Here is a 12,714-nt window from a genome sequence, read left to right as displayed (position 1 = left end):
AATGGCACCCCATGACACATCTAGTTCTATTGTGGTAGGTGCAGTGCTTCCCAAAGAGCTGACATTTACACAATAATAAATAACTATAAGCAAGGAACAACTATTGTATGGCAGGAACCTAGAGAATATTTATCGTTTGCTTCTTCCCTGAAGTCTCTTGCTGCTTTTGTGCTTGTGACTTTCCCAGGTACAGCATTTTGCACTTGTTTCACAGGAACTGTTTCAAGACAGCAACTGTTTCAAAGCCATTGTGCTGCTAACTTAAGAAATTGCATCTTCAAAATATTATTAAACTGTTGTTTACAGTAGTTGACTTACACTTGGTTCTGTCTTCAGCTTGCTGTCAGGAACTGCTTGGAATCACAACAGAAAATGTTTGGCAAAAAATGACAGCCTGAGTAGATGTCTGAATGGTGATTTTTTTTCTTTTGTTAAACTAAACTTAAGAATTGTAAGCACCAATGTAAAAGTAAGCAAATCCTAAAATATATTTTAAGGTAAAGAATGGCCATTAAAATAAAGGAGAACAAATAGCAAAGATCTATTAATGACTGCATGTGCAATAAATCTAGGATGGAAGAATGAATGATCATGCTCTCACACATGCTCTTTCACTCTCACACATACTTGTTTGCATTATAAATTAATGTGGAAGCCTTTCATTGGTGAAATGGGAGAGCCAGTTGTTTCCAATCACATGCACAAGTGAAAGCATGGGTGTAACTAATTATACAGTCACTTGTGTCTCAGATGGAAAAAGGATTAACTCTCCATGTGCTGCCTTTTTCCTCTCCAAATGCAGAATACAGTCAATTAACATTTTAAGCCTTCAGATACGTAATAAAGACTCTTAAACTAGAAATGTGAAATAAAAGGCCTGTGAAATGTTACTTTTTTTATGTGGTCACAGAATGAATGGATTTCTTTGTTGTAAATTGAAACTGTCCCCTGGATTATATTGATGCAAATACAAAAAGTAGTATTGTAGAATGCTTTGTAAGTAAAATATTTAGATATGTTTGTATAATCATAAACTTGATCTTGGAAATGTTGTACTTTTAGATTATTGTATATGGTTTCCTTAGCAATGTATAAACATTACAAATGAAAATCTGAGCTCTCCTTTCTTCTTTCAGCCTGACTTCAGTTTTGGAATGAGTAGAAATCATCCTTTCACTGTGTGGGTTTTTTCCCCATATTTAGTAAGGTTTTATTTAATATGCAGTTCTAATATGTAATTGTTTCACTATGTCTTAATGTCTTTGCATCTTATACTGCAAATATATATCTTAGGAATATATAAAGAAATTATTTTGTACAGATCATTAAATATAGTGTGAAGATTTTCTCTGAAAAAATTTTATTTAAATCAGACCATTTCTGTTTGTTTGTTCGAGTGGTCATGACTAACAAGAGCACACTTATGCTCTGTGGTGCATGCTGCTTCCCATTTAAATAAATAGCCTAGAATCTCCTGGTTTTTGTCAAATGTTATATTTGCCAAAATGTAATATTGCGTTAAAGAAACTTGTAGGAAAAACAAAGAAAGTTAAAGGCCAGTTAAGACAGGTTATATCGGTTACTCCCATTTAGCATCTCCACGAGTTTGAGAAAGTAGGCATAAACTGAAAGTGAATCTGAATGTGCTTTCTCATGTGAGCGGTCACTGGGCTACAGGGTATCAACAGTGCATCTCCTCAAGTCTCTACTGCATGGTACTTTTCCATTTTGCACACAATACTTTAATGTTCATTAAAGCAGACAGTGTGAGATGTGAATAACATTTTAGCCTGTGGGTTAAGACACCTGGGTTCCAGTCCCTGGTCTGGAAAATGTTTAATCATTCATGCAAAGGGAACAGCCTGAAAAAGAAATACTGAGGAAGCCCATTGAAGGGGCTTTGTGGCTTCTAGTTCCAGAGTTAGCAGACATCTTTGTATGGACATTTTGTATGGCAGCTCTAAGCTCTTCTTGCTCCTGAAAATCAGATCTCTAGAGCTGTAAGATTTCCAGAAATTCATACACAATTATTGAAGCTCTTCCATCTTGATCTAAGAGGAAGAAAGAGTTTACACTGCTTATGCCTCAGTCAGATAACTGTACTCTCTCTGTTTGGTTTTTTTGGTGTTTTTTTTTTTTTTTTCTTTTTTAATAGCAAGTGGAAGGAGAATAAGACCTATTTCTCTGCAGGGTGATCTGGAATGTGAATCTAAAGCAGATGCTTTGATTTTTCTTATTGCAACTGTCTGTTTGTATTAAATATCAGATTGGTTCTTGAGAGTCTCTGCCTCAAGTTAGGTAATATAACTACCCCTGCTATTGCTATTGTAGTAACCAGCCTCTCCAAAGCACAACCCTAACATGGGAAGTAGTTGCCTATTTAGGTCCCTAAGACCTGAGCAGAATAAATGCCCAGTGGGCACATACAGTAGTATGTATATGAGGCTTCCAGGCATTTGAAAAGTCTCTCTTATTAAACTGCGTGTTTTTTTTTTCCAGCCCTAAAGAAATCTTTAACTTCTCTGAGCATGCACATAAATACTTTAAAAAAAAAAAAAGCGGGGGGGGAAGAAAAAAGACAGAGGAGACAGAGGAGAAGAGAGCAAGATCACCTTCCCACTTTCCTGAGTCAGTGCCTGTACTAGAAATGCACATGGGCTATTTACTGATAAATTTGGCTTCTCAGTTACAGTAAAACTTTCTGGTGTTTTTATTTCAATAGTTTTTGTAGTTTTTGTTGAACCAGCTTTTGTGACTGAACTTTACAGGGAAATCATGAACATAAGACTGAAAAAGAGCAGAATGAACATGGGAGAGGACAGAAGTATTTTTCACAGTGAACTTGTTTCTCTGAAGTTACTTTTGTAGTATTTACTGAAAGGCTTTCTTTTTTAACTGCTTCTTTGCTACAATGAACTATGATAAACTCCTGCTATGATAGATACCAAAACATACTTGGGGGAGTACAGGAAGGCAGGGACTGTATGATCAGCATCACTTTCCATGCTCATTCCCTGTGAAGAATCCAGCAGTTCTCAAATGGGAATTGCTTTGGCTTTGCTGAAGAATGTTTCCGAACAGCAAGAATTGGAAAACACTGCTATCTTGTGGTCGAAGGGCGAGCAACAACTGGAAAAGACAAAAGGATTTATTTCCTCATCTGCCTGTTAGATCCGGCTTTGTACCAATAATAATAAAAATACCTTGCATAAAAAATGGAGCCTTGAAAAAAATACATAATTTGTGAGACTTCGGACCTGGGAGGACTGAAGAACTTCTCCAGATAAACTGAGTTTTCCTTGGGCTGTGACTTTTATGTTACACTCCTAAATTCAAAATGACACTGTCAGGTTTTAAATTCTGGAGTTTGCACACCCATCTGGTTAAATAAAGTTTGAGCATGCTGACTTGACAGAAACAATGCCACTGGTGCACGTTATCTGGATTTTTCTGAGAATGCTTGTGAAGGCTAGTTCTTTGCAGGTTTTAGCTAAGACAAATAGGTGTTTTAAGAAGTTCTTTGCACTTTATTTTAGAAAGTTCAGGCATTCGGTTTCTGACTTCCAGTGCTAAGGGACCAGACTCTCTTCTCTGGTCTTAGCCAACAACTTCTAGCTCTCTTACACATCCTGTGATCTCCTGCAGACTGATGTTGCACCTGCTTGAGAGTGTAACTTCAGCCGACTCTAATAATGCAGGGCTGAGGTCTTTGTGATGAATTTCCATTGACTTCCGTAGAGTTCTGTGCAGTTTGGTAGAATCAAAAATTTAGGTGTTAATTTTGTTTGTGCGTTAACACTTAAAAATCTCATATTGAGGAAAAATGTACTTCTGATTTCTGCCTATTCTTTCCAATGTTAGCTGTGAATTTTATTTCCAAGATGTGATCCTGCCTTAATCATGTGTTGTGGTTTAACCTGGCAGGCAGCTAAACACCACAGGTCTGTTCGCTCACTGCCCCCTCCCTCCCCAGTGGGATGGGGGAGAGAATTGGAAAAAAAAAAGTAAAATTCGTGGGTTGAGATAAAGACAGTATAATAGGACAGAAAAGGAAAGGAAAATAATAATAATATGCAAAACAAGTGATGCACAATGCAATTGCTCACCCTTGACTGACCAATACCCAGCCAGTTCCCAAGCAGTGATTGCTGCCCCCCAGCCAACTCCCCCCAGTTTATATCCTGAGCATGACGTCGTATGGTATGGAATAGCCCTTTGGTCAGTTTGGATCAACTATTCTGGCTGTGCCCCCTCCCAGTTTCTTGTGCACCTGGCAGAGCATCGGAGGCTGAAAAGTCCTTGACTGTTGTAAACCCTACTTAGCAACAACTAAAACATCAGTGTGTTATCAGCATTATTCTCATACTAAATCCAAAACATAGCACTATGCCAGCTACTTGGAAGAAAATTAACTCTATCCCAGCTGAAACCAGGACATTATGGCTATTGGATTTCTCTCTGTAACACCTGTCTTCTATGACTGATAATCTGAGCAATGTGATCTAGTTAAAGCTGTCCCTGTGCACTGCAGGGGGGTTGGGCTAGATGATCTCTAAAGGTCCCTTCCAACCCAAAGCATTCTCTGAATCTCTGTCCGAGTCCCAATCCCAGTGAAGCCTTCAATCCATAGAACTGCTTTCTTAGTTCATGAATATCTTAAACTCAGGAGGAAACTAAAGGCTTTGGGGACAGTGACATCTTTTAAAATAAGATGTTCTAATTTACTAGTATCTTTACTACAACATAAACATAATGTTATTTGTTTGGGAATATTCTCACTATAATGTTGGAGTTCCTAACATTTAAAAGTAAATGTTATTTTTTTTTTCTTCCCATACATCTGACATCCTTTTTTTCTAGACATACTGATAAAATTTTTGAACCAAAGAAGCCAATTTCTGATTCAGTCCTTATACTGATCACACAGGGATAGTGCAGGGATGGTTTAGCTATTGCTGAGCAGTGCTTACACAGAGTCAAGGCCTTTTCTGCTCCTCAGCCCACCCCACCAGCGAGTAGGCTGGGGGTGCACAAGAAGTTGGGAGGGGACATGGCTGGGACAGCCGACCCCAACAGACCAAAGGGATCTTCCACACCATAATGCATCATGCTCAGCAGCAAAACTAGGGGGAAGGTTGGCTGGGCATCAGTTGGTTGGTGGTGAGCAGTTGTTTTCATTTCCATCACTTGTCTTTCTTGGGTTTTATTTATCTCTCTTTGTTATTTTCCTTTTCATAACTACTACTACTATTATTATTTTATTATTATTATTATTATTCTAATATTTCAATTATTAAGCTCTTCTTATCTCAACCCATGAGTTTTCTCACTTTTACCCTTCCAATTCTCTTCCCCCCATCCTGCTGGGAGGGGGAGTGAGTGAGTGGCTGTGTGGTGCTTAGTTGCTGGCTGGAGTTAAACAATGACACCCTCCACCACTAAACTTAAAATATTATTCTCAGGCTGTTGATAATATCAAGTCAAAAACAAAACACGAACTGTATAGCCAGAAAAGAAGTAGTATGCCAGGAAGTAAGGAGTGCCTGATTTGCACTCAATCCTTCAGCATGGAGCCCATCTGAAATGTGATGATTTGACAGAATCGGTGTTGGCATGGTTAATTGCACATGATTCTTAGTGCTGTATGGTTGAAAGATTGCTGTGACCCCTAAATACAGAGGGAAGGAATAACTAATAGAAGAAACAGGAAAATGTGTGACCACATGTAACATTGTGATAGGAGATAGGACAGGAGTTTTTGGCAACAGATTTTTGCTTGTAAATTGGTCAGGAGGGGATTGGAAGAGTCTGACTCAGGGTTGAAGAACATCTTCTGTTCATGTACATTGCTTTGCTTTTATTCCCCCTGCTCCACATTTTGTCATCACAGATGAATGTTGACTCATCTCAGAATTTGAGACCTGTGATAACAATGGACAGAATTCTTGCTCAAAAACCCAAAATTGTTTGCTCTTTTTTAGCTGCAACAATTCTTCAAAGCATTGGTCATTCTGGGCGCTGGACATTGTGATGTGGATGGGTCAATGGTGGGGCTCTAGCCAGTCCTGTTCAGCAAAATGAATTAATGGCAGATTTTGGCCCAGGTTAGTGCATTATGATCTATGCAATGTATCACAACAGATACAAAAGTCCTTTCTTCATAGAAATGTTGGCAATTCTTTCATACGACTTATTCTTGCACTGTATATAAATGGAATGCACGTGAAACAGTGCTTAATGAAGGTTGACTTCCCCCTTTAAAATAGTCTAACAGATTCTCTTGGCTTGTTTAATCTTTGTAACAAATGAAAGTATATGACTAAAGTACTATTTTTTTTGCTTCTGGACTCATAAGATAGAATGCTTTTATTTCAGACCCTGGAAAAATCATTCTCTTTCTTCTAGAGCTTAGTTGCCTCAATGTACTGCATATCAGATTAAATCTTCTTTAAACTTGTCTCTGTCCAAAGAAGCAAACCCAAACTACAAGGTTACTGGTACAATACTTTGCAAGAATTTAAAAGACCTCTAGGTAACGTTTAGTGTATGTGTACTGTTTCTATGGTAGCAGCCTTTCAGCTGTTTCATTGCTGCTTTCCAGATTAGATATGTATAAACCAGATGGCAAGTGGGTTGACATTTCAGTTTGAGTCATGCCAATTGAAATCAACAACCTCATGATAAAGTATGCTAATCCTTAATTGGAAAGTATATCCCATTTGGACTACCGAATTTGCTGAGCTTTCATTGAAGAGGTCTCCCTGAAAATCTTGGTTGAAATCTACTAGGATAAAGCAGACTGTACAAGCAGGGCAAATACCATCTTCTCTTGAAAAAGGTTCACTGGGAGGAACTGATACTTAAGATTAGACAATGGTTGGGGTGGTGTTTTTTTGTTTTTTTTTTTTTAAAGGAAGAATGCCTTTTTGGACTTGGGGACAGTGTTTAATGAGGCCATAGGAGTGCTGGATGAACTGCAAAATTCTGAAAGTTTGGCTTATGTGGACACCTTGGGTTTTTGAAACTGGGCTCAAAGCCATACATAAAGAAGACTAAGGGATCCTATAGGGCCTGTTCCTGCTGCTCAGAGAACTGATCACTTCTAAGGGTTCCTGTTACACCAGTTAGATTTTCAGAGAATGGGACAGAAAGCAAGCAGCAGGGGATACCACAGGAAAAAAAAAGATGCTCATGATCAGCTCAGCTGGTGATCTGAAAGGCAGGCTGCATCCTGTCTTCACATATCATCACTAAGGGAAATGCAATACTTGTTTACATTGAAGACACAGTTTCCTATGGTTTTATGGCTGATTGACCAAAAAAAGAGTGGTTTTTTTTTTCCTTTCTTTTTCTACGAAAGCTCTCAAAGGACAAATTGGATAAATTGACTCAAATGTTTGGTGGAGGATGGAATCATACATTTTAATGTAACATCTTTTCTGCATTTTGAATAAGAAATTTAAGCAAAAGTTGGGGATTTCTCCTTAAGGACTAACCTTAAAGGATCGGGTCATCTCCTGCAGTCTTCTTAAGTTCTTGTCCTTTGCTCCTCACATTTAACATCCTCTCCAAATGAGAGGCAGGAGAACATGAGGGACTGCTTTGAAAGCACTTGAATTTTCCCATTTGAAATGAAATATTTCTTTTGAAAGTTCAACCAATTTAATAATTTGTAATGATGTAATATTATTTGGCTGAAAAGATACTTTGGTCCCTAAAATGAATGTTTTTATATTTCTTCTCTTATATATATTTCTTCTTCTTTTTTTAAGAAAAAAGAGGAGGAGAAAAAAAAAATTGCCTTATACATCCCTAGTATATTAACTCTCAGGTTTTGTAGCCATTAGGTTTCAGGTGTTCATGTTTTACCTTTGAAGATCAGACATTTGAGGGAATCCAGTGCTGAAGATTGAGTAAAAACACTGAATTTCATAAGGTACATGATAAAATCCAAGAGTTTAACTCTCAAATAATTCACAGGGGAGGATAGCAACACTGGAAACAGTAGGAGCCATTTTTTGTCTAAAGATTGAATATGGTCTTTATTGAATGAGTTTTGCATTATTCTAGGAGTTTTGCATAATCAGCATTCAGTTTTCTACAGATCTCTGCTAACACAGCTACACAGGGAGGGTGGCACCTAACTGACATGGCTAAGGCATAAAAAGCCCTTTGTTAAAATGCTGTGGCAAAATTTGACTTGTTACTTGTGCAGACTTACGAAAGGGTTTAAAAGGTCTACAACTCCCCATTAACATTTCCTGCTGTAGAGTGTGTATTTTCTGATTTTTGTGATGCTGTGATTATTGCATGTCTGGCAAATTTTTCTCATCCATACTTTGGCTGTATCCATGCTGGCTCTGCATAGCTTGTTTCTCTTCACTGTGGCTAGAGTAAGCCGTATGGATTAAAGAGTGTGGTTTGGCAGATAGAACCCATGTCTGTGCTGCTAGTGTTTTGCCAATGCATTATAATACGTCTACAAAGTAGTCCTGGTGTTGGATAAAAGAAGGACAGTGTAACACCCCTCTCATCTCATATTGTGTAATGAAGATATGTTTCAAGTTTTCTTTGGTCCCTGTAGCTGCTGCGTGGGAGCAGGGAGTCAGAGAAGTCATGGTGTCACACAGTGGACACTTGAATTCCCACTCTTTAGGCAGTCCAACAGTCGTTGGGTCTATAGATAAAAAGGAGGGTCAGATTCTTCTTATCATTTCTCCTATGGAGTCTGCATCTGTAGGTAGCCTTGAAGATTGTGACTAGAGCATGAAAGCATCTCAGCCTGCCATAGTCTGGCTAACAGACATGAATCTCTGAGTGAGGACAGGGACAGCTGATAGATAGGCTGATGGGAAACAGAAAAGATGCAAATCAAAAGACATGCATTTTTTTTATTAGGCAAATGAAGCTTGTGCCTCTGTGACTACATTTCTTGAGTTCAATCTCAATATTTAACAATCCACCAAAGAGAATTAAATTACATATGTGCTATGCATCACTTGCAGAGGAGCAGAATGAGTCCCCCTATACAAAAGTATTTACCATTGTGATTGCAGCTGCAGAATTGGGCACATTTTCAGCTTTCAGATGAGAAGAAACATGGCTGGAAAAATAAATGAAACCTGGATGAAGCCCCTTTGCAGAAGAACTCTTTAGTACTTTGGGTTGCTTTATATTTTGCTCTACTTTGGCAGACATTTGCTGGAGAAGAAATTAAGAATTCCTTATTAACAGAGAGATTCAGTATCCTATTCCAGTCTATTTTAATTGTTTTGAGTACAATCTCATCCTACAGGTGCTGTGTGAACAAAAATAATAAGCAGTAAGCAGTATTATTAAAGTGCCTGAAAATGGCAAACTCATTTACTTAATCTTGTTCTGTTACATAGAATGAAATTATTTAAGTATTATAATTCATACAGATTCATAGACCAGTCAATGTTTAAGCTTTCAGAGAGGATTTCTATTTTTGATGAATCAGTATTACATGTTAAACTAGTTCTGAATACAAATTGCTCTATTCAGTTACAAATGTAATAGCTACATCATTTTGCAGCTTGTGGAAGTGTTAGGGATCCAAGGGAATCATGCTGTTCAGAATCTCATTACTTATTTTGAATATCAGCCCCACCTATAGTCACACTTGTCATCTTGTAATTGCTATTTGGGTTATAGCCCAGTAAATTCTAAGTCATATCTAGTGGGTTAACTTTTCTATTCTCTATGCAGGTGAATAATTTTGGCTCCCTAGAATAAGTTTTGCCACAGACTGATGAATTTTATGGAGTAAAGAAGTGGAGTCTGAAGTAATCAGTTGCACCTACTAGCAAAAACATAAAAGTCTGGGACTTAAGCAGCACATGTGAAGTTAGTTAAAAACCACTGCACATATATGATTTGATTTACCCATTTTGTTCAGTGAAAGATTATTCTTTTTTTTTAGAACCTCTAGCAAATGCATTTTTTATATACCCTAAGGTGAAATTTTGAAATAAAAGGCACACATCTTAATTCAGAGGTGCAAGTGCATGAAGACCTTAGTATATGGAAGCTGCAGCTAGAGCATGACAAGTGATGTCAGTGGAAGTGATGCCAGATTTGTGTAAAGAACAGCCAAAACTACAAAAGATGACAAGAACAAAAGTCCAGTGATCACTTTGAACGTCTTAACACTTTGGACTTAAAGGAACTGATTCTTCATGGCCCTCTGAAGAGCCCAAGACTCTCAGGACATGAACTGGTGAGATTCTGTTAGCAAGATGATGCACCATTGCTCAGTTTTCCCTATCTGTATATGCACTCAGCAAAGCTCCTCTGTTAGAAGACAGATTATATTTGTCTTGCTTGCTGAATATTCCGTTGTCCGGTATCCTGATGTAGGACTTTGGCAATAAGCAGACGTCTGTTCCAGCTTTAGCTTAAAGTAAATATGTTAAAAGATATCAAACACAGGCATGTAAATTTCAATGGTGAAATATCTTACACTAAAGACAGATTGCATCTCTTGAGTGGAAAAATTTAAAACAAAAGTTTTGAAAACAAATCCCTTCTCTGCTCTGCTCTGCTCACTCCTGGTCGAATGTATTTTGTTTTCCCTCTGGTCTGACTTTGTAGTTCAACAACTTTCTCTGACTTCCTCAGTTGCAGCAAACTATATACAGCCCTGTCTGGGGTCCTGGAAAAGTTTCTTTTTTTCTGTCTTATCTCGACTCTGGGTTTGCTCTGCTTACAAGCAAGTTCCCTGATCCACTCAGAGAAACTACTAGTCTTGCCGTCAGCCTTTTTCTGTTTGCCAACAGGGAAGTTTCTCTCACCTTAGCATGCTCAGTTGCTTGTGGGCTAGACCCCCTCTAGAGGGTCTACCTGACCTGGGATGAAGTAAACAGAGGAGCTTCGTCCTTGCTGTCCTGTTGTGCCACTTTTAAACAAAACATAAAATTTGAACTGCAAGTAAACAAAGAAAGCATTTTTTGCACCCCTCAAAATTTGCTGCCAGACACAAAGATTTGAAGTGAGAAACAATTGGTATCAGTCAGACAAATTCCAGCATAAATTTGTTCCTGGCAGTGTAGTTGTTTCATTGCAAATGCAAATACATTTATAATGTTAGAACAATTGTAACCTCTGAAAAAATGTCATTTTTGGAGTCAGGCTGCTCAACGACAGCACCTGAAATTAAATCGCTCAGCCGTTTGTTACTTGCTGTTGGTTACAGCTATCTTGTCACCCCGCTGAGGGGAGGTACGGCTCTCCAGAGGTGTACCATGACTGGAGAGGGAATGCAAGGTGTTACTTAGAGAGGAAGCTTTAGTTATAGCATGTTTCAAAATACTGACCTGGCCCATGATTATACCTGTTGTCCCAGATTTCAGAAGCTGGCATGCCTTTGGAGAAATGTTTGACTGTGTGCCTGCTCTTAGCATTTGTCTGCCAGCTGTGACTGTCCCTGTCATCCCCCCCGGGGCTCTCCGCACCCTGCCCAGGGATCAGGGCTCCATTTCAGTGCCCCCTGGGGCCATCAGTCCCTGCCTCTACCACACTGCAGCAGGGCCGGTCTCCACCTCCCCACCGCCCTGCCTGGCCACGGGCCCTGCTAAGCCTGGGCCACCCCAGCGCCCACATCCCAGCTGGGCCTTGGCCCAGCCATCACCACGGACTTGCCCAATGGCCTGGTCACAGTCTCCGGCCTGCCCACCTCCTCATGTTATTTATGGCTAATGATATCTTGACTATATTACGCTATTTTGTGTGTACTTCTGTATGGGCATGTGTATAAAATACACAACATTTTCGGCATTTCGGAATAGTCATTAACCAACTAATTTAGAAGGGAGATGTTTAAACAACAGCAAACACTACTATTTAGAATATTAACAGATATTGTTTCCACACGCAGCTCAAATATTGGAACGTACTTCAATACTTTGGGTATTTCTGTGTGTCAGCCCACAAAACAATACTCCTAAGAATATTCATTGTCTTGTCAAAAGCTGCAGTTTCATCAGCTAAAACTGAACAGCACTTAAGACAATTCATTCTGGTGGTGAAAACATTCTGCACTGTAACTATAGCATTTTACAAATGCTTCCTTAATACTTTGTTGGTTGCTGCCATGTAGAAGTTGGATAGCTCCACCAAGAATGTACTGGAATTGAAATCTGTATGGAAGAAACGTTACCTTGTATGGGAAAAAGAATTCTGATCGGAAAAAAAAAAAATCTATCAATTGTTTTGTTCCCAGCCAGGAAGCCAGTTTCATACTAAGGGGATCCTCTGTGTGCCGATTAGATTAAAGAAACGTCTTAAGCCTCCTGCTGTTTCACTGTCATTCTTGGATTTGATTAAACTTATGCAAATAAAGGCAGCATGGATTAATATATTAGCTGCAAAACAACACAGTAATGTCAAAGTTCTTTTGTCACAGTGGAAAGGATGGAAATCAAAGAGAGCATGAAAGAAAACATGAACTAGGGGAGAAAGTCATAATAGCAATCACAGAAAATATATGAGGTACCTAACTGGTATGAAAGCTTGTCACCAGGAACAAATGCTCACCATAGCAATTTTTTCTATGGTTGTTTATGCTTTCAAGGTTATTTCCTTAGTCCATTGTTCAAGTTTGTATCAGTAAACATTATTTACACTCGTATCCACTTACCTTTAACTTCTGGAGAAAGCTTTATTTAAATAACATTTCTACTATTGAAAATGTGT

The sequence above is a fragment of the Pelecanus crispus genome, chromosome 4, assembly GCF_030463565.1.
Source record: "Pelecanus crispus isolate bPelCri1 chromosome 4, bPelCri1.pri, whole genome shotgun sequence".
In the NCBI taxonomy this organism is placed as follows: domain Eukaryota; kingdom Metazoa; phylum Chordata; class Aves; order Pelecaniformes; family Pelecanidae; genus Pelecanus; species Pelecanus crispus.
Note: the sequence above shows the minus strand (reverse complement) of the source record.